Source organism: Schistocerca nitens, chromosome 2 (assembly GCF_023898315.1).
Source record: "Schistocerca nitens isolate TAMUIC-IGC-003100 chromosome 2, iqSchNite1.1, whole genome shotgun sequence".
In the NCBI taxonomy this organism is placed as follows: domain Eukaryota; kingdom Metazoa; phylum Arthropoda; class Insecta; order Orthoptera; family Acrididae; genus Schistocerca; species Schistocerca nitens.
Window position 1 is genome coordinate 1,197,788,019 of NC_064615.1, and position 24,910 is coordinate 1,197,812,928.

Below are 24,910 nucleotides of genomic sequence, written 5' to 3' on the forward strand. Positions count from 1 at the left end.
CAAAGGTCTATTGCTGCCTCGGGCACCTTATGGTCGCTCTGCTGTGTGTCTAGTTTTTCGAATCCGACGCAAAACTGACAGTTAATTGTAACGTTCAGAGCCTGTTAATGAATATGGAACACACAAATTGCGTCGCGATTCAATACATCGTCCTCCAGCCGCCTTGTCTCCAAGGGTCTATTGCTGCCTCGGTCACCTTATGGTCGTTCTCCTGTGTCTAGTTTTTCGAATCCGACGCATAACTGACAGTTAATTGTAACGTTCAGAGCCTCTTAATGACGATGGAACACACAAATTGCGTCGAGATTCAATACTTCGTCCGACAGCCGACCTGACCCCAAGGGTCTATTGCTGCCTCGGGCACCTAATGGTCGTTCTGCTGTGCGTTTAGTTTTCCGAATACGACGCATAACTGACAGTAAATTGTAACGTTCAGAGCCTGTTAATGACGATGGAACATACAAATTGCGTCGCGATTCAATACATCGTCCTCCAGCCGACTTGTCTCCAAGGGTCTAGTTTTGCCTCGGGCACTTTATGGTCGTTCTTCTGTGAGTCTAGGTTTTTGAATCCGACGCAAAACTGACAGTTAATTGTAAGGTTCAGAGCATCTTAATGACGATGGAACACACAAATTGCGTCGCGATTCAATACATCGTCCTCCAGCCGACCTGTCTCCAAGGGTCTATTGCTGCCTCAGGCACCTTATGGTCGTTCTCCTGTGAGTCTAGTTTTTCGAATCCGACGCAAAACTGACAGTTAATTGTAACGTTCAGAGCCTCTTAATGACGATGGAACACACATTGCGTCGCGAATCAATACATCGTCCGACAGCCGACCTGTCTCCAAAGTTCTACTGCTGCCTCGGGCACCTTATGGTCGCTCTGCTGTGAGTCTAGTTTTTCGAATCCGACGCAAAACTGACAGTTAATTGTAACTTTCAGAGCCTGTTAATGACCATGGAACACACAAATTGCGTCGCGATTCAATACATCGTCCTCCAGCCGCCTTGTCTCCAAGGGTCTATTGCTGCCTCGGGCACCTTATGGTCGATCTCCTGTGAGTCTAGATTTTCGAATCCGACGCAAAACTGACACTTAATTGTAACGTTCAGAGCCTGTTAATGACGGTGGAACACACAAATTGCGTCGCGATTCAATACATCGTCCTCCAGCCGACTTGTCTCCAAGGGTCTAGTGCAGCCTCGGACACCGTATGGTCGTTCTCCTGTGAGTCTAGATTTTCGAATCCGACCCAAAACTGATAGGTTATTGCAAGGTTCAGAGCCTCTTAATGACAATGGAACACACAAATCGCGTCGCGATTCAATACATCGTCCTCCGGCCGACCTCTCTCCAAGGGTCTATTGCTGCCTCGGGTACCTTTTGGTCGATCTCCTGTGAGTCTAGATTTTCGAATCCGACGCAAAACTGACAGTTAATTGTAAGGTTCAGAGCCTGTTAACGACGATGGAACACACAAATTGCGTCGCGATTCAATACGTCGTCCTCCAGCCGACTTGTCTCCAAGGGTCTAGTGCTGCCTTGGACACCTTATGGTCGTTCTCCTGTGAGTCTAGATTTTCGAATGCGACGCAAAACTGACAGTTAATTGTAAGGTTCAGAGCGTCTTAATGACAATGGAACACACAAATCGCGTCGCGATTCAATACATCGTCCTCCGGCCGACCTCACTCCAAGGGTCTATTGCTGCCTCGGGCACCTTATGGTCGATCTCCTGTGAGTCTGGAGTTTCGAATCCGACGCAGTTAATTGTAACGTTCAGAGCCTTTTAATGACGATGGAACACACAAATCGCGTCGCGATTCAATACATCGTCCTCCAGCCGACTTGTCTCCAAGGGTGTAGTGCTGCCTCGGACACCTTATGGTCGTTCTCCTGTGAGTCTAGATTTTCGAATCCGACGCAAAACTGACAGTTAATTGTAAGGTTCAGAGCCTCTTAATGACAATGGAACACACAAATCGCGTCGCGATTCAATACATCGTCCTCCGGCCGACCTGTCTCCAAGGGTCTATTGCTGCCTCGGGCACCTTATGGTCGATCTCCTGTGAGTCTAGATTTTCGAATGCGACGCAAAACTGACAGTTAATTGTAACGTTCAGAGCCTGTTAATGACGATGGAACACACAAATCCCGTCGCGATTCAATACATCGTCCTCCGGCAGACCTGTCTCCAAGGGTCTATTGCTGCCTCGGGCACCTTATGGTCGATCTCCTGTGAGTCTAGATTTTCGAATGCGACGCAAAACTGACAGTTAATTGTAACGTTCAGAGCCTGTTAATGACGATGGAACACACAAATCGCGTCGCGATTCAATACATCGTCCTCCGGCCGACCTGTCTCCAAGGGTCTATTGCTGCCTCGGGCACCTTATGGTCGATCTCCTGTTGTAACGACAACTGTATCTATAATAATTTTTTTCCTTTATGAATTTAGATAAGTTAATGTTGGCAGGGTTTTGAACTTCTTTTTCGGCTCGTATAGTGATGTTAAAGAAACTGCGAGTAACTTTTGTAATGAATATTATTATTTATGTTAGATTTCAGAGAATGTGATAATCAAAAGAAAGTGTACTTAATGTTAAAAATATTGTAAAATGTGGAAATTGTAATTTAAACACTTGGTCCTTACGTAGGTAATGCATTAGAATATGTGTAATAGAAAACCTGTGGTGAATACCCTACCTGTAGGGGAGCGGGAAAAGGTGAAGGCAGGCGAGCGCGGGAAAACGCACACTGGGCGCGGTTCGGCGCAACGGGCACAGCAGTCAGTCGGAGGCGAGAGTCAGTAAGAGTCGGAGTGGTAAATTGATCCGAGGAACAAGTACTGTACTGAGGAGGCTACCTAGGAAAAGTGGATTACATTGAGCCTCGGGTACACCGATTCCGACGACTACCTGGCATGGCTATATTCTGAGGCACAATATTGGAAAGATTACGACGCTAAGAAGATGGAAAGTGCCTATGTAGCGTGAGCCTTAGCCGCGCTTGTATGTGTGCCGTGCTGCCCGTAACCTCGCTGCCCGCCAACCGCCGCACCGACTTGCACAGGTCAAACCTTTATTTCATCTTTAGAAGTGTAAATGTGTGGACCAGTGTCGAAACTGTTTCTAACTGTGTAATAATAACGTGAATTTTACCAGAATTGCTTTAGCCATGACTTATCCTGATCACTGACCTAGACAGGATCCTTACCTCGTATTGTGCAACCCGAGTATCCTGAACTGAAAGTTTATAATTAGTGCAAATGAGAATTATCAGCAATCAAACTTTTGCTATAAAGAAATGCAATAGTTCTGTGAACTATTGCAAATGTTGGTAGAAGTATAAATAAACTGAAAGATAGTCTTTTGAATTGAGTTATCGATGCTATTTAATTAACTTGAGACAGAACTAATGACAGTTAAATTATTCAGAAGTAAAACAAAAGATTGGTTATCCATCGATTGAGAAATTTGAGTGTTAATTTGACTTTTAGTAATTAACAGTTTCAGTATAACGACCATAACAGTTTCATGGCCCCCCCCCCTTTTTCTTGTTCATTCTTTCAAACCTTGAAATGTGCTGATCAGATTTGACCAGTTAAGTTAAGTTCTACATTAATCCTAAGTGCATTAGTGTTGTTTTTCAATTTTAATAGTGACATTGTATGTGGGCTTCAAAACTGGGTATCCTAGGGCAATCTATGCCCGATTTCAGTCTGATCAATATACAAAAATGCAATTTGTAGTAATCATTGATGTGTGGTGTTGTGTGAATTTGTCTAGTCCAAATTAGTACCAAGATAGAAAGTTTTAGTTCAGTGGATTTTTCCGGGTCCAAACTTTGCCATATAACGCATCATTACTACGCGTGACTATGTTTGTACATGTAACAACTTGTACAAGGAAAAACTCACTCATTGCCTAAGTAGGCCGGCGACCGAATTATTAATTAATGGTAGCATCTACTGTGTGTACTTCTTGTCCATGCGAACGCGCAATTATACTATACATTTGCTTGATGTATCACTGTAGTTATTTACTGATTACAAGTCCGATCTTGCTTCTATTAGGTACACGCGGTCAATTTATGTACTAAAATCCTTGTTGGTAAGGTGAAGCCCGTGAACTTATTACAGTACAGGCTTTATACAGCTAACGCACGTCCGTTAAAGGGCTGTAGCGTTACAAGTGGCGACCGTGACAGGACATCCAGTTGTTGTCGATTACAAATTAATGTAAAGATCGAACAGTGGATGTTCAGTGGCACGAATAGCAATAAAGTTCAGTAAAATAAATTACAGTGAGCGTCAAGTATAATAGTGTGGTATAGTTGGCATTCAATATGGACAGGAACGTAGACAGGGTAAATGCGCCAAGCGAAATGGAGAATGCGACTGACAGTAGCCGGAGTTTACGCGGCCAAATAACAGATGGCGTTAGCGAAAGACAATTGGCGTACATACAGTATCATGAACACGTCAACGAACAGATTGAAATGTCGAGATCGTCTCGAACACAGCAAGGGACAAAACAGGAAGTAGAGGGTGACTTGGTAGATGATAGTGGGTACGTGAACGAATCCACTGACATGTTTGATTCACCACAGATAAAGAAAGAACCGAAAGAGACTGTTGAAGTAGAATCGGAACACACGGATTCCGTAGAACAAAATAGTATAAAAATTTTAAGTATGAACGACTTATTTGAACAATTAACCAAACAAATTGCAGGACAGAATGAGCAACTTAAAACGCACGTTGACGAGCAACTCAAAACACAAAATGAGCAGCTTAAAACGCACGTTGACGAGCAACTTAAAACACAGAATGAACAGCTTAAAACACACGTTGACGAGCAGCTCAAAACACACGTGGATCGAATTGAAGGACAGGGAATTAAAATTAGTAAACAAATAGAACAGGTAGAACAAAAAGTGGGTAATTTAAATTCTGTGGTAAATACTCTGAAACTTGAAGTTGATACCATTAACAAGAATATGGATACTATGCAGGGGGAAATTGTTAACATTAACAGTAGGTTCGATGTTGAAATTCTCAACATCCAAGAGAAAGTAGAACCTCTGGTTGAAACTAAGGTAGATGAAAAAGTTTTCGGTCTTAAAACTGAGATCGTAAACGAATGTCAACACGGGATATCACGGTTGGAAAAAGTAGTTTTAGAAACTGAAAGGGATTTAGATAAAAAAGTAACCGGATGTGTTCAAAACTGTGAACAAAATACTACGAAAATTCAAGGCAGAATTTTCGATCTGGAGAGCAAAATTAAAGATAGGCCTGGTGTTGTCTGTAATGGCACACCGATTACGAAGCTGTTAGAAGGCGAGGAACGCTTCGATCCAGCCAAGAAACATAACGGGTGGCATCCGTTAGATTTCATCAAAAATTGCGAGAGAATATTTCCTGAACACTTGTCTAATCAGGAAAAGATAAACGTTGTAATTAGCGCCTTAGCAGGTGACGCTAAGCGCTGGGGAATTAATTTGGACATCGAACGAATGACGTTCGTAGAATTTAGGCAAAGATTTACGGAAGAATATTGGTCTGAACAAAAGCAGGACCACTTATGGCGGGAGTTCATCATGGCCAAACAGCATGATAACAGGGGCAGAAATTCTTTGAAAGATTTCTGCGAGTATTGGTACCGAAAATTGACGCATTTAAGAGGCAGAAGATCAGATTCAGAAATTATCTGGGAGTTATATAAAAAACTCCCAGAAGATTCAAAGAGGTATGTAGGAAGCAATCATCGTAGCTTCCAAGCATTTCTGGAAAGGGTCGAAGACGAAGACCATTGGCGCGAAAGTCGTGCCAATTATCGAAATTTTGGTAACCGTAATAACCGACACAATGACGAACGAAATGACGGCGAAGGATTTCGCGTTAATATGATACAAAGAGGTAGAGGCAGAGGAAGAGGAAGAGGAAATTATTCAGGACGCGGTAGAGGATATACCGTGCAAAATAACAACGACGCGGGAAACTAATTTCCGCGAACGTTGCGGGCCAAACGGAATCGGACAATACATACCGGCCCCGATTTGAGAAAAGATACCGGACCGACCGTAATGTAATGAGACAGGCTAGGGACAGGCTCGGAACGCCGCGACGTGTTGTGGCGAAACAAGCGTCAGCTGCGAGCCAGAATGAGTCATTTCTGCCGCACAGAACGCTACATGTTAACAGGCGAGTGGAGCATCAGAAGGCAACGACCCAGCCTAGCAGAACATCTGTTAGGAAAGAAGCCGCTGGAAATACGGCAGCAGTAGATACGAACATAGCCGTCAGGGCTAATGAAAATTTTACGAGTGATAATTCCGTGGCAAAGGAAACGATAAAGGAAACTGTGAATACACAGAGAGGTGCGGTTAGCAGTGTTTGCAATGAGAGAAAAGGCGAGGATGAATTAGCAGAAGTAACTGATTGGCAGGTGCAGATCGACGATCTGTACAAGGGCCTGAAGCAATGTGAGTGGGAGGATTTTAAGAAGTATGAGGCAAAGAAATTAGTTAGTGGAAAAGGAGATAGTAGGGACGTCGATAAGGTGACGTGGCCCGAATTGGAAGAGGAGAGAATAAATAGCGCCGCGCAAAGTACGCGTGCCGCCAATAGGACGCAGATTAAGGGTAGGAAAGATTTGGAGGATGAAATCCTCAGCATTGACGAAGAAATAACTTCTGCTAACAGTCCGCCAATAGTACAAGCTGCTACCGATAGGCACCGCGGAGAAGGGGCAGATGATTACCTGAAAGTAATCAAAGTCCACGAGGATTACACTGAATATGAAGTCACAGTGGATGTGAATAAAGCTGAGGATGAGGCCGTATTGCCAAAAGAGGAGATTGAATTGAAATCCAAGCCTGACGACAATACAGAGGAGGAACTTAGTGCCTGTCTCAGAAAAGCTTTTATGTTAGAACCTGAAAGCGATCCGGAATGGTCGGATTCCGACGATAGTTCGGATGATGAAAGGTACGCAAATACGGACGAAAATGAATGTACTAACTCTCCCTATTGTTCAAAAGTAGTGTACTTAAGTGAATTTGATGGTGAGGAAGAGAGTAATGATGACTCTAGTGACGATGAATTTGCAGGTGTAAACGAAAGTGAATATACTTTTACTGAAAGAGGGTATGAGAAAATTAGTGACCTTTTTCCAAAGAAAGATACAGAAAATGGAAGTGGGCAAAGACCGAATGAATTATTCAGTAATGTAAAACAGGGGCATAATTTGCAGGAACCTCCAGATGATACTATACTGGGGCACGCCTTAATAAATGTTTTGAAGGAGTGTGAATTACAGGAACAGAAAGAACCACCTGATAAAATGATAGCAGAACAGGGAATGTTGTACCTTGCTAAAGACTTTGAAATTTCAAAACCTAAAAAGCCACCTGATGAAACGAAACGTTGGCAAGATCTGAATGGCTCAGTGAAAGATATAGAAAATAGGAGGCCTAAAAAGCCACCAGACTTAAGTGACTGTTTTATGAACCCTAAAAGACTGCCTTGTTAATAAAGAGACTGGGGGCAGGATACTGTATTTGTATATATTATTAGTGTTATGCATGACTTTATTACTACTGTATCTCAGTGTTACCTGAAAGTGAATTATTGTTTTGTTGATTTAGAGTCTGGGGCAGATTTATATCGGATTTTGAGAATGTCATGAATACATTACATCATGAAACTACAGGATTTCCACCGGAAGAAATTTTGTTAGACAGAAGTAGTAAAAGTTTAATTGAAGAAAAACTAGAGTTTCCACCTTGTACAAGTTTGGGGTTGGATCAAAAGAAAGAATTGGTGATAAAAAGGGCAAAGCAAAAAGCTGAAGCTAGATCTAAAAGACACAATAAAAATTTAAAAGTTTCAAAATTTAAAATTGGAGATTATGTTCTTTTAAAAACCCACGAAAAGTCTAGTGAACTAAACCATGAAATTTCAAAATTTAAATATATTTATAATGGACCATATATAATACAGAATGTTCCACACGACAATGCTTACTACCTGATCTACCCAAAATCCAAAAGACCTTTAGGTGTAAGAAATATTGTGGACCTGAAACTGTATGTTCCTAGAAATGAGTGATATAAGAATAATCAGAAAACGACTGGCAATAAATGTGCTGTATCTTATGCTGAACCCAAGTTATTCTAAAAGTAACTAATCTTTGTAAATGTCTGTATACCCTTGAAAGTGTGCTAATGTAGTTATGTAAGTTTCAGATTACCACTTGTATCGTAACTGTAAAAATGTATGGAGAAAGGATAAAGGCTATAAGCCAGATAAAAGATGGGCCTGTCAAAAAAGGAAAATGGGCAGTGTATGAACCATGATATGAAGGACTGCCAAATACTAATGAGGGCAGATAAATAGTCGATGGAAAATTGTAAATATGATCCAGAAGAAGTGACAATATGAAGTGAAAAGGACTGCCCAAATCCGCATAATAGGCAGCAAATAGGTGTATTTAAATTTTTTCAATATATGTGTGTGTACTTTGTTTAGTAAGTAAGGAAATGGACTGCTATTCAAAACAAGCAGCGACAAATTATTTTATAGTGTGTACAAAATATGCAATTGTTTTGTAATTAAATGTTTGTATTCCATAATTTTAAATTATTTCTTTGATAAATTTAGGAAAAATAATTAAATTACTATTTTAGTAATGTTATGATGATAAGTTGGACTGTGCAAAAGGCACTTGAGTAAATGACAAGTAAATGTTTTTGGAATGTTAAAAAATATAGACCTATATAATGTGAGTGAAAGGAAGTAGGTGGTATAAAATTTTGGACATTTACGTAAAAGGATTCAGAACAACTGTATAAATGTAATATTTAGTGTTCCCATTAAATTTACACGTTGTGAAAATTACTGGAAACAGGGGCATGTGTAACGACAACTGTATCTATAATAATTTTTTCCTTTATGAATTTAGATAAGTTAATGTTGGCAGGGTTTTGAACTTCTTTTTCGGCTCGTATAGTGATGTTAAAGAAACTGCGAGTAACTTTTGTAATGAATATTATTATTTATGTTAGATTTCAGAGAATGTGATAATCAAAAGAAAGTGTACTTAATGTTAAAAATATTGTAAAATGTGGAAATTGTAATTTTAACACTTGGTCCATACGTAGGTAATGCATTAGAATATGTGTAATAGAAAACCTGTGGTGAATACCCTACCTGTAGGGGAGCGGGAAAAGGTGAAGGCAGGCGAGCGCGGGAAAACGCACACTGGGCGCGGTTCGGCGCAACGGGCACAGCAGTCAGTCGGAGGCGAGAGTCAGTAAGAGTCGGAGTGGTAAATTGATCCGAGGAACAAGTACTGTACTGAGGAGGCTACCTAGGAAAAGTGGATTACATTGAGCCTCGGGTACACCGATTCCGACGAATACCTGGCATGGCTATATTCTGAGGCACAATATTGGAAAGATTACGACGCTAAGAAGATGGAAAGTGCCTATGTAGCGTGAGCCTTAGCCGCGCTTGTATGTGTGCCGTGCTGCCCGTAACCTCGCTGCCCGCCAACCGCCGCACCGACTTGCACAGGTCAAACCTTTATTTCATCTTTAGAAGTGTAAATGTGTGGACCAGTGTCGAAACTGTTTCTAATTGTGTAATAATAACGTGAATTTTACCAGAATTGCTTTAGCCATGACTTATCCTGATCACTGACCTAGACAGGATCCTTACCTCGTATTGTGCAACCCGAGTATCCTGAACTGAAAGTTTATAATTAGTGCAAATGAGAATTATCAGCAATCAAACTTTTGCTATAAAGAAATGCAATAGTTCTGTGAACTATTGCAAATGTTGGTAGAAGTATAAATAAACTGAAAGATAGTCTTTTGAATTGAGTTATCGATGCTATTTAATTAACTTGAGACAGAACTAATGACAGTTAAATTATTCAGAAGTAAAACAAAAGATTGGTTATCCATCGATTGAGAAATTTGAGTGTTAATTTGACTTTTAGTAATTAACAGTTTCAGTATAACGACCATAACAGTTTCAGGCCCCCCCCCCCCCCTTTTTCTTGTTCATTCTTTCAAACCTTGAAATGTGCTGATCAGATTTGATCAGTAAAGTTAAGTTCTACATTAATCCTAAGTGCATTAGTGTTGTTTTTCAATTTTAATAGTGACATTGTATGTGGGCTTCAAAACTGGGTATCCTAGAGCAATCTATGCCCGATTTCAGTCTGATCAATATACAAAAATGCAATTTGTAGTAATCATTGATGTGTGGTGTTGTGTGAATTTGTCTAGTCCAAATTAGTACCAAGATAGAAAGTTTTAGTTCAGTGGATTTTTCCGGGTCCAAACTTTGCCATATAACGCATCATTACTACGCGTGACTATGTTTGTACATGTAACAACTTGTACAAGGAAAAACTCACTCATTGCCTAAGTAGGCTGGCGACCGAATTATTAATTAATGGTAGCATCTACTGTGTGTACTTCTTGTCCATGCGAACGCGCAATTATACTATACATTTGCTTCATGTATCACTGTAGTTATTTACTGATTACAAGTCCGATCTTGCTTCTATTAGGTACACGCGGTCAATTTATGTACTAAAATCCTTGTTGGTAAGGTGAAGCCCGTGAACTTATTACAGTACAGGCTTTATACAGCTAACGCACGTCCGTTAAAGGGCGGTAGCGTTACACTGTGAGTCTAGATTTTCGAATCCGACGGAAAACTGACAGTTAATTGTAAGGTTCAGAGCCTCTTACTGACAATGGAACACACAAATTGCGTCGCGATTCAATACATCGTCCTCCGGCCGGCCTGTCTCCAAGGGTCTATTGCTGCCTCGGGCACCTTATGGTCGATCTCCTGTGAGTCTAGATTTTCAAATCCGACGCAAAACTGACAGTTAATTGTAACGTTCAGAGCCTGTTAATGACGATGGAACACACAAATCGCGTCGCGATTCAATACATCGTCCTCCAGCCGACTTGTCTCCAGGGGTCTAGTGCTGCCTCGGGCACCTTATGGTCGTTCTCCTGTGAGTCTAGATTTTCGAATCCGACGCAAAACTGACAGTTAATCGTAAGGTTCAGAGCCTCTTAATGACAATGGAACACACAAATTGCGTCGCGATTCAATACATCGTCCTCCGGCCGACCTGTCTCCAAGGGTTTATTGCTGCCTCGGGCACCTTATGGTCGATCTCCTGTGAGTCTAGATTTTCGAATCCGACGCAAAACTGACAGTTAATTGTAACGTTCAGAGCCTGTTAATGACGATGGAACACACAAATTGCGTCGCGATTCAATACATCGTCCTCCGGGCGACCTGTCTCCAAGGGTCTATTGCAGCCTCGGGCACCTTATGCTCGATCTCCTGTGAGTCTAGATTTTCGAATCCGACGCAAAACTGACAGTTAATTGTAACGTTCAGAGCCTGTTAATGACGATGGAACACACAAATTGCGTTGCGATTCAATACATCGTCCTCCAGCCGACTTGTCACCAAGGGTGTAGTGCTGCCTCGGACACCTTATGGTCGTTCTCCTGTGAGTCTAGACTTTCGAATCCGACGCAAAACAGACAGTTAATTGTAACGTTCAGAGCCTCTTAATGACAATGGAACACACAAATCGCGTCGCGATTCAATACATCGTCCTCCGGCCGACCTGTCTCCAAGGGTCTATTGCTGCCTCGGGCACCTTATGGTCGATCTCCTGTGAGTCTAGAGTTTCGAATCCGACGCAGTTAATTGTAACGTTCAGGGCCTTTTAATGACGATGGAAAACACAAATTGCGTCGCGATTCAATACATCGTCCTCCAGCCGACTTGTCTCCAACGGTGTAGTGCTGCCTCGGACACCTTATGGTCGTTCTCCTGTGAGTCTAGATTTTCGAATCCGACGCAAAACTGACAGTTAATTGTAAGGTTCAGAGCCTCTTAATGACAATGGAACACACAAATCGCGTCGCGATTCAATACATCGTCCTCCGGCCGACCTGTCTCCAAGGGTCTATTGCTGCCTCGGGCACCTTATGGTCGATCTCCTGTGAGTCTGGATTTTCGAATCCGACGCAGTTAATTGTAACGTTCAGAGCCTTTTAATGACGATGGAACACACAAATTGCGTCGCGATTCAATACATCGTCCTCCAGCCGACTTGTCTCCAAGGGTGTAGTGCTGCCTCGGACACCTAATGGTCGTTCTCCTGTGAGTCTAGATTTTCGAATCCGACGCAAAACTGACAGTTAATTGTAAGGTTCAGAGCCTCTTAATGACAATGGAACACACAAATCGCGTCGCGATTCAATACATCGTCCTCCGGCCGACCTGTCTCCAAGGGTCTATTGCTGCTCGGGCACCTTATGGTCGATCTCCTGTGAGTCTAGATTTTCGAATGCGACGCAAAACTGACAGTTAATTGTAACGTTCAGAGCCTGTTAATGACGATGGAACACACAAATCCCGTCGCGATTCAATACATCGTCCTCCGGCAGACCTGTCTCCAAGGGTCTATTGCTGCCTCGGGCACCTTATGTTCGATCTCCTGTGAGTCTAGATTTTCGAATCCGACGCAAAACTGACAGTTAATTGTAACGTTCAGAGCCTGTTAATGACGATGGAACACACAAATCGCGTCGCGATTCAATACATCGTCCTCCGGCCGACCTGTCTCCAAGGGTCTATTGCTGCCTCGGGCACCTTATTGTCGATCTCCTGTGAGTCTAGAGTTTCGAATCCGACGCAGTTAATTGTAACGTTCAGAGCCTTTTAATGACGATGGAACACACAAATTGCGTTGCGATTCAATACATCGTCCTCCAGCCGACTTGTCTCCAAGGGTGTAGTGCTGCCTCGGACACCTTATGGTCGTTCTCCTGTGAGTCTAGATTTTCGAATCCGACGCAAAACTGACAGTTAATTGTAAGGTTCAGAGCCTCTTAATGACAATGGAACACACAAATCGCGTCGCGATTCAATACATCGTCCTCCGGCCGACCTGTCTCCAAGGGTCTATTGCTGCCTCGGGCACCTTATGGTCGATCTCCTGTGAGTCTAGATTTTCGAATGCGACGCAAAACTGACAGTTAATTGTAACGTTCAGAGCCTGTTAATGACGATGGAACACACAAATCGCGTCGCGATTCAATACATCGTCCTCCGGCCGACCTGTCTCCAAGGGTCTATTGCTGCCTCGGGCACCTTATGGTCGATCTCCTGTGAGTCTAGATTTTCGAATCCGACGCAAAACTGACAGTTAATTGTAACGTTCAGAGCCTGTTAATGACGATGGAACACACAAATCGCGTCGCGATTCAATACATCGTCCTCCGGCCGACCTGTTTCCAAGGGTCTATTGCTGCCTCGGGCACCTTATGGTAGATCTCCTGTGAGTCTAGATTTTCGAATCCGACGCAAAACTGACAGTTAATTGTAAGGTTCAGAGCCTGTTAATGACGATGGAACACACAAATTGCGTCGCGATTCAATACATCGTCCTCCGGCCGACCTGTCTCCAAGGGTCTATTGCTGCCTCGGGCACCTTATGGTCGTTCTCCTGTGAGTCTAGATTTTCGAATCCGACGCAAAACTGACAGTTGATTATAACGTTCAGAGCCTGTTAATGACGATGGAACACACAAATTGCGTAGCGATTCAATACATCGTCCTCCAGCCGACTTGTCTCCAAGGGTCTAGTGCTGCCTCGGGCACCTTATGATCGTTCCTCTGTGAGTCTAGATTTTCGAATCCGACGCAAAACTGACAGTTAATTGTAAGGTTCAGAGCCTCTTACTGACAATGGAACACACAAATTGCGTCGCGATTCAATACATCGTCCTCCGGCCGGCCTGTCTCCAAGGGTCTATTGCTGCCTCGGGCACCTTATGGTCGATCTCCTGTGAGTCTAGATTTTCGAATCCGACGCAAAACTGACAGTTAATTGTAAGGTTCAGAGCCTCTTAATGACAATGGAACACACAAATCGCGTCGCGATTCAATACATCGTCCTCCGGCCGACCTGTCTCCAAGGGTCTATTGCTGCTCGGGCACCTTATGGTCGATCTCCTGTGAGTCTAGATTTTCGAATGCGACGCAAAACTGACAGTTAATTGTAACGTTCAGAGCCAGTTAATGACGATGGAACACACAAATCCCGTCGCGATTCAATACATCGTCCTCCGGCAGACCTGTCTCCAAGGGTCTATTGCTGCCTCGGGCACCTTATGTTCGATCTCCTGTGAGTCTAGATTTTCGAATCCGACGCAAAACTGACAGTTAATTGTAACGTTCAGAGCCTGTTAATGACGATGGAACACACAAATCGCGTCGCGATTCAATACATCGTCCTCCGGCCGACCTGTTTCCAAGGGTCTATTGCTGCCTCGGGCACCTTATGGTAGATCTCCTGTGAGTCTAGATTTTCGAATCCGACGCAAAACTGACAGTTAATTGTAAGGTTCAGAGCCTGTTAATGACGATGGAACACACAAATTGCGTCGCGATTCAATACATCGTCCTCCGGCCGACCTGTCTCCAAGGGTCTATTGCTGCCTCGGGCACCTTATGGTCGTTCTCCTCTGAGTCTAGATTTTCGAATCCGACGCAAAACTGACAGTTGATTATAACGTTCAGAGCCTGTTAATGACGATGGAACACACAAATTGCGTAGCGATTCAATACATCGCCTCCAGCCGACTTGTCTCCAAGGGTCTAGTGCTGCCTCGGGCACCTTATGATCGTTCCTCTGTGAGTCTAGATTTTCGAATCCGACGCAAAACTGACAGTTAATTGTAAGGTTCAGAGCCTCTTACTGACAATGGAACACACAAATTGCGTCGCGATTCAATACATCGTCCTCCGGCCGGCCTGTCTCCAAGGGTCTATTGCTGCCTCGGGCACCTTATGGTCGATCTCCTGTGAGTCTAGATTTTCAAATCCGACGCTAAACTGACAGTTAATTGTAACTTTCAGAGCCTGTTAATGACGATGGAACACACAAATCGCGTCGCGATTCAATACATCGTCCTCCAGCCGACTTGTCTCCAGGGGTCTAGTGCTGCCTCGGGCACCTTATGGTCGTTCTCCTGTGAGTCTAGATTTTCGAATCCGTCGCAAAACTGACAGTTAATCGTAAGGTTCAGAGCCTCTTAATGACAATGGAACACACAAATTGCGTCGCGATTCAATACATCGTCCTCCGGCCGACCTGTCTCCAAGGGTTTATTGCTGCCTCGGGCACCTTATGGTCGATCTCCTGTGAGTCTAGATTTTCGAATCCGACGCAAAACTGACAGTTAATTGTAACGTTCAGAGCCTGTTAATGACGATGGAACACACAAATTGCGTCGCGATTCAATACATCGTCCTCCGGCCGACCTGTCTCCAAGGGTCTATTGCAGCCTCGGGCACCTTATGGTCGATCTCCTGTGAGTCTAGATTTTCGAATCCGACGCAAAACTGACAGTTAATTGTAACGTTCAGAGCCTGTTAATGACGATGGAACACACAAATTGCGTCGCGATTCAATACATCGTCCTCCAGCCGACTTGTCTCCAAGGGTCTAGTGCTGCCTCGGACACCTTATGGTCGTTCTCCTGTGAGTCTAGATTTTCGAATCCGACGCAAAACTGACAGTTAATTGTAAGGTTCAGAGCCTGTTAATGACGATGGAACACACAAATTGCGTCGCGATTCAATACATCGTCCTCCAGCCGACTTGTCTCCAAGGGTCTAGTGCTGCCTCGGACACCTTATGGTCGTTCTCCTGTGAGTCTAGATTTTCGAATCCGACGCAAAACTGACAGTTAATTGTAAGGTTCAGAGCCTCTTAATGACAATGGAACACACAAATCGCGTCGCGATTCAATACATTGTCCTCCGGCCGACCTGTCTCCAATGGTCTATTGCTGCCTCGGGCACCTTATGGTCGATCTCCTGTGAGTCTTGATTTTCGAATCCGACGCAAAACTGACAGTTAATTGTAACGTTCAGGGCCTGTTAATGACGATGGAACACACAAATCGCGTCGCGATTCAATACATCGTCCTCCGGCCGACCTGTCTCCAAGGGTCTAGTGCTGCCTTGGTCACCTTATGGTCGTTCTCCTGTGAGTCTAGATTTTCGAATGCGACGCAAAACTGACAGTTAATTGTAAGGTTCAGAGCCTGTTAATGACGATGGAACACACAAATCGCGTCGCGATTCAATACATCGTCCTCCGGCCGACCTGTCTCCAAGGGTCTAATGCTGCCTCGGCCACATTATGGTCGATCTCCTGTGAGTCTAGATTTTCGAATCCGACGCAAAACTGACAGTTAATTGTAACGTTCAGAGCCTGTTAATGACGATGGAACACACAAATTGCGTCGCGATTCAATACATCGTCCTCCGGCCGACCTGTCTCCAATGATCTATTGCTGCCTCGGGCACCTTATGGTCGATCTCCTGTGAGTCTAGACTTTTGAGTCCGACGCAAAACTGACAGTTAATTGTAAGGTTCAGAGCCTGTTAATGACGATGGAACACACAAATTGCGTCGCGATTCAATACATCGTCCTCCAGCCTACTTGTCTCCAAGGGTCTAATGCTGCCTCGGGCACCTTATGGTCGTTCTTCTGTGAGTCTAGATTTTTGTATGCGACGCAAAACTGACAGTTAATTGTAAGGTTCAGAGCCACTTAATGACAATGGAACACACAAATCGCGTCGCGATTCAATACATCGTCCTCCGGCCGACCTGTCTCCGAGGGTCTATTGCTGCCTCGGGCACCTTATGGTCGATCTCCTGTGAGTCTAGAGTTTCGAATAAGACGCAGTTAATTGTAACGTTCAGAGCCTTTTAATGACGATGGAACACACAAATTGCGTCGCGATTCAATACATCGTCCTCCAGCCGACTTGTCTCCAAGGGTGTAGTGCTGCCTCGGACACCTTATGGTCGTTCTCCTGTGAGTCTAGATTTTCGAATCCGACGCAAAACTGACAGTTAATTGTAAGGTTCAGAGCCTCTTAATGACAATGGAACACACAAATCGCGTCGCGATTCAATACATCGTCCTCCGGCCGACCTGTCTCCAAGGGTCTATTGCTGCCTCGGGCACCTTATGGTCGTTCTCCTGTGAGTCTAGATTTTCGAATCCGACGCAAAACTGACAGTTGATTATAACTTTCAGAGCCTGTTAATGACGATGGAACACACAAATTGCGTCGCGATTCAATACATCGTCCTCCAGCCGACTTCTCTCCAAGGGTCTAGTGCTGGTTCGGGCACCTTATGATCGTTCCTCTGTGAGTCTAGATTTTCGAATCCGACGCAAAACTGACAGTTAATTGTAAGGTTCAGAGCCTCTTACTGACAATGGAACACACAAATTGCGTCGCGATTCAATACATCGTCCTCCGGCCGGCCTGTCTCCAAGGGTCTATTGCTGCCTCGGGCACCTTATGGTCGATCTCCTGTGAGTCTAGATTTTCAAATCCGACGCAAAACTGACAGTTAATTGTAACGTTCAGGGACTGTTAATGACGATGGAACACACAAATCGCGTCGCGATTCAATACATCGTCCTCCGGCCGACCTGTCTCCAAGGGTCTAGTGCTGCCTTGGTCACCTTATGGTCGTTCTCCTGTGAGTCTAGATTTTCGAATGCGACGCAAAACTGACAGTTAATTGTAAGGTTCAGAGCCTGTTAATGACGATGGAACACACAAATTGCGTCGCGATTCAATACATCGTCCTCCGGCCGACCTGCCTCCAAGGGTCTATTGCTGCCTCGGGCACCTTATGGTCGATCTCCTGTGAGTCTAGATTTTCGAATCCGACGCAAAACTGACAGTTAATTGTAACGTTCAGAGCCTGTTAATGACGATGGAACACACAGAAATTGCGTCGCGATTCAATACATCGTCCTCCGGCCGACCTGTCTCCAAGGGTCTATTGCAGCCTCGGGCACCTTATGGTCGATCTCCTGTGAGTCTAGATTTTCGAATCCGACGCAAAACTGACAGTTAATTGTAACGTTCAGAGCCTGTTAATGACGATGGAACACACAAATTGCGTCGCGATTCAATACATCGTCCTCCAGCCGACTTGTCTCCAAGGGTCTAGTGCTGCCTCGGACACCTTATGGTCGTTCTCCTGTGAGTCTAGATTTTCGAATCCGACGCAAAACTGACAGTTAATTGTAAGGTTCAGAGCCTGTTAATGACGATGGAACACACAAATTGCGTCGCGATTCAATACATCGTCCTCCAGCCGACTTGTCTCCAAGGGTCTAGTGCTGCCTCGGACACCTTATGGTCGTTCTCCTGTGAGTCTAGATTTTCGAATCCGACGCAAAACTGACAGTTAATTGTAAGGTTCAGAGCCTCTTAATGACAATGGAACACACAAATCGCGTCGCGATTCAATACATTGTCCTCCGGCCGACCTGTCTCCAATGGTCTATTGCTGCCTCGGGCACCTTATGGTCGATCTCCTGTGAGTCTTGATTTTCGAATCCGACGCAAAACTGACAGTTAATTGTAACGTTCAGGGCCTGTTAATGACGATGGAACACACAAATCGCGTCGCGATTCAATACATCGTCCTCCGGCCGACCTGTCTCCAAGGGTCTAGTGCTGCCTTGGTCACCTTATGGTCGTTCTCCTGTGAGTCTAGATTTTCGAATGCGACGCAAAACTGACAGTTAATTGTAAGGTTCAGAGCCTGTTAATGACGATGGAACACACAAATCGCGTCGCGATTCAATACATCGTCCTCCGGCCGACCTGTCTCCAAGGGTCTAATGCTGCCTCGGCCACATTATGGTCGATCTCCTGTGAGTCTTGATTTTCGAATCCGACGCAAAACTGACAGTTAATTGTAACGTTCAGAGCCTGTTAATGACGATGGAACACACAAATTGCGTCGCGATTCAATACATCGTCCTCCGGCCGACCTGTCTCCAATGATCTATTGCTGCCTCGGGCACCTTATGGTCGATCTCCTGTGAGTCTAGACTTTTGAGTCCGACGCAAAACTGACAGTTAATTGTAAGGTTCAGAGCCTGTTAATGACGATGGAACACACAAATTGCGTCGCGATTCAATACATCGTCCTCCAGCCGACTTGTCTCCAAGGGTCTAATGCTGCCTCGGGCACCTTATGGTCGTTCTTCTGTGAGTCTAGATTTTCGTATGCGACGCAAAACTGACAGTTAATTGTAAGGTTCAGAGCCACTTAATGACAATGGAACACACAAATCGCGTCGCGATTCAATACATCGTCCTCCGGCCGACCTGTCTCCGAGGGTCTATTGCTGCCTCGGGCACCTTATGGTCGATCTCCTGTGAGTCTAGAGTTTCGAATCCGACGCAGTTAATTGTAACGTTCAGAGCCTTTTAATGACGATGGAACACACAAATTGCGTCGCGATTCAATACATCGTCCTCCAGCCGACTTGTCTCCAAGGGTGTAGTGCTGCCTCGGACACCTTATGGTCGTTCTCCTGTGAGTCTAGATTTTCGAATCCGACGCAAAACTGACAGTTAATTGTAAGGTTCAGAGCCTCTTAATGACAATGGAACACACAAATCGCGTCGCGATTCAATACATCGTCCTCCGGCCGACCTGTCTCCAAGGGTCTATTGCTGCCTCGGGCACCTTATGGTCGTTCTCCTGTGAGTCTAGATTTTCGAATCCGACGCAAAACTGACAGTTGATTATAACTTTCAGAGCCTGTTAATGACGATGGAACACACAAATTGCGTCGCGATTCAATACATCGTCCTCCAGCCGACTTCTCTCCAAGGGTCTAGTGCTGGTTCGGGCACCTTATGATCGTTCCTCTGTGAGTCTAGATTTTCGAATCCGACGCAAAACTGACAGTTAATTGTAAGGTTCAGAGCCTCTTACTGACAATGGAACACACAAATTGCGTCGCGATTCAATACATCGTCCTCCGGCCGGCCTGTCTCCAAGGGTCTATTGCTGCCTCGGGCACCTTATGGTCGATCTCCTGTGAGTCTAGATTTTCAAATCCGACGCAAAACTGACAGTTAATTGTAACGTTCAGGGACTGTTAATGACGATGGAACACACAAATCGCGTCGCGATTCAATACATCGTCCTCCGGCCGACCTGTCTCCAAGGGTCTAGTGCTGCCTTGGTCACCTTATGGTCGTTCTCCTGTGAGTCCAGATTTTCGAATGCGACGCAAAACTGACAGTTAATTGTAAGGTTCAGAGCCTGTTAATGACGATGGAACACACAAATTGCGTCGCGATTCAATACATCGTCCTCCGGCCGACCTGCCTCCAAGGGTCTATTGCTGCCTCGGGCACCTTATGGTCGATCTCCTGTGAGTCTAGATTTTCGAATCCGACGCAAAACTGACAGATAATTGTAACGTTCAGAGCCTGTTAATGACGATGGAACACACAAATTGCGTCGCGATTCAATACATCGTCCTCCGGCCGACATGTCTCCAAGGGTCTATTGCTGCCTCGGGCACCTTATGGTCGATCTCCTGTGAGTCTAGACTTTTGAATCCGACGCAAAACTGACAGTTAATTGTAAGGTTCAGAGCCTGTTAATGACGATGGAACACACAAATTGCGTCGCGATTCAATACATCGTCCTCCAGCCGACTTGTCTCCAAGGGTCTAGTGTTGCCTCGGACACCTTATGGTCGTTCTCCTGTGAGTCTAGATTTTCGAATCCGACGCAAAACTGACAGATAATTGTAAGGTTCAGAGCCTCTTAATGACAATGGAACACACAAATCGCGTCGCGATTCAATACATCGTCCTCCGGCCGACCTGTCTCCAATGGTCTATTGCTGCCTCGGGCACCTTATGGTCGATCTCCTGTGAGTCTTGATTTTCGAATTCGACGCAAAACTGACTGTTAATTGTAACGTTCAGGGCCTGTTAATGACGATGGAACACACAAATCGCCTCGCGATTCAGTACATCGTCCTCCGGCCGACCTGTCTCCAAGGGTCTAGTGCTGCCTTGGTCACCTTATGGTCGTTCTCCTGTGAGTCTAGATTTTCGAATGCGACGCAAAACTGACAGTTAATTGTAAGGTTCAGAGCCTGTTAATGACAATGGAACACACAAATCGCGTCGCGATTCAATACATCGTCCTCCGGCCGACCTGTCTCCAAGGGTCTATTGCTGCCTCGGGCACCTTATGGTCGATCTCCTGTGAGTCTAGATTTTCGAATCCGACGCAAAACTGACAGTTAATTGTAACGTTCAGAGCCTGTTAATGACGATGGAACACACAAATTGCGTCGCGATTCAATACATCGTCCTCCGGCCGACCTGTCTCCAATGGTCTATTGCTGCCTCGGGCACCTTATGGTCGATCTCCTGTGAGTCTAGACTTTTGAATCCGATGCAAAACTGACAGTTAATTGTAAGGTTCAGAGCCTGTTAATGACGATGGAACACACAAATTGCGTCGCGATTCAATACATCGTCCTCCGGCCGACCTGTCTCCAAGGGTCTATTGCAGCCTCGGGCACATTATGGTCGATCTCCTGTGAGTCTAGATTTTCGAATCCGACGCAAAACTGACAGTTAATTGTAACGTTCAGAGCCTGTTAATGACGATGGAACACACAAATTGCGTCGCGATTCAATACATCGTCCTCCAGCCGACTTGTCTCCAAGGGTCTAGTGCTGCCTCGGACACCTTATGGTCGTTCTCCTGTGAGTCTAGATTTTCGAATCCGACGCAAAACTGACAGTTAATTGTAAGGTTCAGAGCCTGTTAATGACAATGGAACACACAAATCGCGTCGCGATTCAATACATCGTCCTCCGGCCGACCTGTCTCCAATGGTCTATTGCTGCCTCGGGCACCTTATGGTCGAACTCCTGTGAGTTTTGATTTTCGAATCCGACGCAAAACTGACAGTTAATTGTAACGTTCAGGGCCTGTTAATGACGATGGAACACACAAATCGCGTCGCGATTCAATACATCGTCCTCCGGCCGACCTGTCTCCAAGGGTCTATTGCTGCCTCGGGCACCTTATGGTCGATCTCCTGTGAGTCTAGACTTTTGAATCCGACGCAAAACTGACAGTTAATTGTAAGGTTCAGAGCCTGTTAATGACGATGGAACACACAAATTGCGTCGCGATTCAATACATCGTCCTCCAGCCGACTTGTCTCCAAGGGTCTATTGCTGCCTCGGACACCTTATGGTCGTTCTCCTGTGAGTCTAGATTTTCGAATCCGACGCAAAACTGACAGTTAATTGTAAGGTTCAGAGCCTCTTAATGACAATGGAACACACAAATCGCGTCGCGATTCAATACATCGTCCTCCGGCCGACCTGTCTCCAAGGGTCTATTGCTGCCTCGGGCACCTTATGGTCGTTCTCCTGTGAGTCTAGATTTTCGAATCCGACGCAAAACTGACAGTTGATTATAACTTTCAGAGCCTGTTAATGACGATGGAACACACAAATTGCGTCGCGATTCAATACATCGTCCTCCAGCCGACTTCTCTCCAAGGGTCTAGTGCTGCCTCGGGCACCTTATGATCGTTCCTCTGTGAGTCTAGATTTTCGAATCCGACGCAAAACTGACAGTTAATTGTAAGGTTCAGAGCCTCTTACTGACAATGGAACACACAAATTGCGTCGCGATTCAATACTTCGTCCTCCGGCCGGCCTGTCTCCAAGGGTCTATTGCTGCCTCGGGCACCTTATGGTCGATCTCCTGTGAGTCTAGATTTTCAAATCCGACGCAAAACTGACCGTTAATTGTAACGTTCAGGGACTGTTAATGACGATGGAACACACAAATCGCGTCGCGATTCAATACATCGTCCTCCGGCCGACCTGTCTCCAAGGGTCTAGTGCTGCCTTGGTCACCTTATGGTCGTTCTCCTGTGAGTCTAGATTTTCGAATGCGACGCAAAACTGACAGTTAATTGTAAGGTTCAGAGCCTGTTAATGACGATGGAACACACAAATTGCGTCGCGATTCAATACATCGTCCTCCGGCCGACCTGCCTCCAAGGGTCTATTGCTGCCTCGGGCACCTTATGGTCGATCTCCTGTGAGTCTAGATTTTCGAATCCGACGCAAAACTGACAGTTAATTGTAACGTTCAGAGCCTGTTAATGACGATGGAACACACAAATTGCGTCGCGATTCAATACATCGTCCTCCGGCCGACATGTCTCCAAGGGTCTATTGCTGCCTCGGGCACCTTATGGTCGATCTCCTGTGAGTCTAGACTTTTGAATCCGACGCAAAACTGACAGTTAATTGTAAGGTTCAGAGCCTGTTAATGACGATGGAACACACAAATTGCGTCGCGATTCAATACATCGTCCTCCAGCCGACTTGTCTCCAAGGGTCTAGTGTTGCCTCGGACACCTTATGGTCGTTCTCCTGTGAGTCTAGATTTTCGAATCCGACGCAAAACTGACAGATAATTGTAAGGTTCAGAGCCTCTTAATGACAATGGAACACACAAATCGCGTCGCGATTCAATACATCTTCCTCCGGCCGACCTGTCTCCAATGGTCTATTGCTGCCTCGGGCACCTTATGGTCGATCTCCTGTGAGTCTTGATTTTCGAATTCGACGCAAAACTGACTGTTAATTGTAACGTTCAGGGCCTGTTAATGACGATGGAACACACAAATCGCCTCGCGATTCAGTACATCGTCCTCCGGCCGACCTGTCTCCAAGGGTCTATTGCTGCCTCGGGCACCTTATGGTCGTTCTCCTGTGAGTCTAGATTTTCGAATCCGACGCAAAACTGACAGTTGATTATAACGTTCAGAGCCTGTTAATGACGATGGAACACACAAATTGCGTCGCGATTCAATACATCGTCCTCCAGCCGACTTCTCTCCAAGGGTCTAGTGCTGCCTAGGGCACCTTATGATCGTTCCTCTGTGAGTCTAGATTTTCTAATCCGACGCAAAACTGACAGTTAATTGTAAGGTTCAGAGCCTCTTACTGACAATGGAACACACAAATTGCGTCGCGATTCAATACATCGTCCTCCGGCCGACCTGTCTCCAAGGGTCTATTGCTGCCTCGGGCACCTTATGGTCGATCTCCTGTGAGTCTAGATTTTCGAATCCGACGCAAAACTGACAGTTAATTGTAAAGTTCAGAGCCTGTTAATGACGATGGAACACACAAATTGCGTCGCGATTCAATACATCGTCCTCCAGCCGACTTGTCTCCAAGGGTCTAGTGCTGCCTCGGACACCTTATGGTCGTTCTCCTGTGAGTCTAGATTTTAGAATCCGACGCAAAACTGACAGTTAATCGTAAGGTTCAGAGCCTCTTAATGACAATGGAACACACAAATTGCGTCGCGATTCAATACATCGTCCTCCGGCCGACCTGTCTCCAAGGGTTTATTGCTGCCTCGGGCACCTTATGGTCGATCTCCTGTGAGTCTAGATTTTCGAATCCGACGCAAAACTGACAGTTAATTGTAACGTTCAGAGCCTGTTAATGACGATGGAACACACAAATTGCGTCGCGATTCAATACATCGTCCTCCGGCCGACCTGTCTCCAAGGGTCTATTGCAGCCCCGGGCACCTTATGGTCGATCTCCTGTGAGTCTTGATTTTCGAATCCGACGCAGAACTGACAGTTAATTGTAACGTTCAGGGCCTGTTAATGGCGATGGAACACACAAATCGCGTCGCGATTCAATACATCGTCCTCCGGCCGACCTGTCTCCAAGGGTCTAGTGCTGCCTTGGTCACCTTATGGTCGTTCTCCTGTGAGTCTAGATTTTCGAATGCGACGCAAAACTGACAGTTAATTGTAAGGTTCAGAGCCTGTTAATGACGATGGAACACACAAATCGCGTCGCGATTCAATACATCGTCCTCCGGCCGACCTGCCTCCAAGGGTCT